The sequence below is a fragment of the Haliotis asinina genome, chromosome 9 (assembly GCF_037392515.1).
Source record: "Haliotis asinina isolate JCU_RB_2024 chromosome 9, JCU_Hal_asi_v2, whole genome shotgun sequence".
Lineage (NCBI taxonomy): Eukaryota > Metazoa > Mollusca > Gastropoda > Lepetellida > Haliotidae > Haliotis > Haliotis asinina.
The window spans coordinates 40,811,351-40,815,425 of NC_090288.1; positions in this window are offsets into that span (position 1 = coordinate 40,811,351).

The following is a 4,075-nucleotide window of genomic DNA, read 5'->3' on the forward strand; positions in this document are numbered from 1 at the left end:
TATTAATTTCCCCCGCTCAAAAATTGCAATCCTAATGTTTTTATTGGCTACAAATGTAAACTCATAAGAAAATACTTTTTAGGTTGTTTTTTTTACATATATTCACTGCATAAATTGCCAAAAGTAAAATACTTTGTGTAGTTAGAAGAAATTGACTGGAAATTTTATTTTTATTTTTTTCCAGCCTGCCTTTAGGTTTTCAGAGAACTAAAGTTTGTAAAACATGAAATAAAATTGCTCTGCCCTAATATTTCATGACAGTATTGGGCAAACATTCCACAATATTTGAAATATTAAGTACCAATTCATATCACTGATTTCAAAAGATGGGTGCTTTATAAAAGTGACATGTCTCACTAGTTTCAACAAGGAAAGATTTTACAATGTATGATCATAAAGAAAGGCACGCTGCTTAGTTGTTACTTCTTATCCTAATATAAACCCTTTCTTTTTAAGAATGTCTGTCAGTTTGATTTGCACTTAACTAAAATTGCATACAGGAAAATCACTAACCACTAGCTTAGCATGAAAGTACATGTGAACTTCAAAGTAAAAACATCAAGCAGGGTGAAATATGTATTCACCCTTTCAAAGTCAGACATTCCAATAAACTCCCTAGTATTGTTGTGTAGTAATTCCCATATATGCATTAATTCCTCAAAGAAGTCATAAAAGGGGTATTATTTTTCTTGAATATCTTTCTGCACATGGAAGTTCAATGTCAGCATTATTTTTTCAAGTACAATGAAATCTTTTGTTATGCATGCCTTAAAATATTTCCATTAGATTTTCTAATCTGAGATGTTGATCAAAGTCCATTCTAATTCTAAGATAGTTGTAGGAAACTATTTACCAACATCTTAGAAAGATTTAGCATCATTACACTTAATAATGAATTCTGAATAATAGGCATCAAAATGTTTCAGGAAATAATGATGATAATGTTCTTTAGTATTTCAAAATATCCAATTATTAAACTCTACTGTAGTAACAGTTTGTCCCTTTGAACCCTTTTCAGGGCTTGATTTAGTGCTATGTTACTTGCACAGGTGTAACCCAATATTACAAAACGCAACCTTGTGATTAGTCTTACATGCACTAAGTGCAAGAAAATTGTTGTATAAACTTCGGAATAAAACATGACCTTATCTTAGGTTACACCTGGTGCAAGCAGGTTAACGTCCTTTATTTCAAGCCCTGCTTTTTCTGTCATCTGTTTTAAATTTGAGGGAGTAAGGCGATATGTTATTTATAAGTAATACACCCTCTGTCAGGCGGACAGGACAATGATCTCATGTAGAAATGCAATACGAATCACAATGGTCAGTGACAGGCATCAGAATCAAATTATACAACCATGTTTTTTAACCTTCATATAGTGTGTTATTGACATGTTAGAAAATTCAAATTGTGTCTTGTAATTCAAGTAACGGTACATGTTTTTTAATCTTAATATAGTTTGTTATTGACATGTTAGAAAATTCAAATTGTGTCTTGTAATTCAAGTAACGGTACATGTAATATATTTTACAGCAGTGCATGTATCAGATGTTACATGCATGGTTATGTAGAGCTATGATGAAAGCGAAAGAAATGCATGTTTCAAAAAATGGAAATCTCACAAAAGCAAGCATTCATGTTTGTCTTCTGTTCAAAAAGTTGACATAAACTAGAGTTGCATTTCTTTTGCTATTCAGTATATATTACAGTTTCAAATCAGTTTACACAACACAAATAAATAATTGAGTCTAGGCTTTTTATGTCAGGTGAGCCACTGAACCTTTGGGCTCCATGTCTACTGTCTAATTTTTGTATTTACTTAATATTTTATTGGATAAATGTATTGATTGTTGTGACTACACCATCATGTTACACAGTACCAGACTGGTTTGTCATGAGAGAGGATGGATTTGGGTGCTTTTAGCAGTATTCCAGAGATATCACAACGAAGGGACAAGAAAATGGGCATTGCAGATAATCAAACCTGGGCCTTTGGCCAAAGAGCACATGCTCAAACAGTGGCCACTGCTATCCAGTGAAGAGGATTATGTTCTTGGTTAATGAAGGATTTTTGGACATTGGCTACTTTCAAACAGATTCTCTTTGCATCTACACATCCATTTCTAGGTCAGTTGTTCTGTAATGTCAGTTTTGTTAACAGTTGATTTTAACAGATACATTCTCATTCTTTGATGTATGTCACATGCTCAATATCTCCAGGGTATAGTCTCCTTTGTAACCTGGATGTATCTACGGTTCAGTCCAATAATTTTATTTCCTCTCTTTGCTGGCTCTGCATTCTCACAGTAACCAATCAGCTAAGCCGCTGTTACAACCAAGCTTTCCTGTGTCAACAAAGACAGCGGTTGCAGCTGCGAAGGTTTGTTAGCAGGGCGACAGATGGTGGTAAATCATACAGACAAACTGACATGTCTGAAACTTTAAAATTTTTTTGCAAGAACTCTTTCTACATCTTCCAGAGTACCTCTGCATAATTTATGTTTCCAAGTTTAATCGATTAGATAATTTATGAAGTCAAATTGAGCTGTGATTGGTGTGCTCAACTTCCCAGCATAGACACCTGACTGGATGAAAAAGCAGCCAAGGGAGGTAATAAAATCATTGGGCGGAGCCATATATATATATATATACACTATATCCAGGATATAGTGGAGATTTATCGGAACATATACCCTGGAGATATGAAGGATGTGTACATCAGTAATGGCTGACATATGGTTGTGTGCATGTGGGATTACAGGAACCTACAGGATGGCTCATTCCAATCCTGTAGGGATGAAATGGTTGTACCACAGTACCTTATGTATTGCAGAACGGAGCCTTCTGTTAGTCTACTTTGGCTTGGCAGATGATATCAAAGAAGTCTTTCTTCTTTTGAATGACCACATAGGCAGATCAAGAGGTGGGGATGCACATCCCCCCTTTGTCCTGAAAGTTTATCAAATGACCATTGAAAACTGTCTTAAAGGGTGAAAATGAAGTGTGCACCCCACTCGACAAAAAGCTGTATCCTGTACCGTGAACGAAACTGTCATTTTACAGTTAGAAGAATAGTATAAAAACCGAAAATACCAAATTTGGGGATTGCATTACCTTTCACTGAGCCAATGGCAAAATACTGTGGACCTGCTAATACCATGGTATACCGTTTCACCCATACTAGGCTGCTCCCTCTAAAATGAGTTAAATAATTTAGACTACACATGTATGTAAAATAAACATTCTTGTCATAATTTATTATTAGATGACAGATGTGATGGGAGTGTGTCCTCTTGTTTCAGTTAAAGAAATTGGTTAATCCACATAGAGAAATATGTCATTGTTACAAGTGTTGATGACTCTTTATAGTGCTTATAAAAGCCCATTAGAGCCACACTATTTTCGTTTTAAAAAATATCTTGAAAAGTCATAAGACATTTCCAAAATATTATCTGGAATTTTCAAACAGTAACTTGAGTTTTTAAGATGAACAAAGTGGGCTTCCATAATTTATAAAGTCTCACCTCTGGAAGTCTATACTCTTATGGCATGTAATGTCACAATATGTACAGTGATCTGTTTCTTGGGGGGGGGGAGACAGCAAAAATAAACCATGTGCAAAGTTGCTATGGCCTTGGAGGAGTTGGCCATTATCATAGTCTTGGCATCAAAGCCAGATCTGGCTCTAAATTGTGTTTATTTAATGTGTGTATTTAACCAGTTTTGTTGTAGTATTTATATCACTTGTCAGTAATGAATCATGTTTTGAATGATGCTTGTTAATGTTAGTTAAAGGGGGCTTGTGTGTTTAAAAGCCTGCCCACCACTTTTAAGTGTGGTGTCTGGAATCAACAAAGAGACAATCTCAATCCAACAAGGAAGCAGTCATGGCCAGAATAACACCAACCAGATATACCACATGGTCACATTTCATTGTGTAAATAACATAAAGATTTTTTGTTTGTAGTTTTACTTACATGATGTAACATTCAAGCTTCAAGTCAATAACTCCTGTTGACAAGTTATGTAAAGAGTTTGTTTAGTTATTTAAGAAATGTTGCTTATTAATTATTAA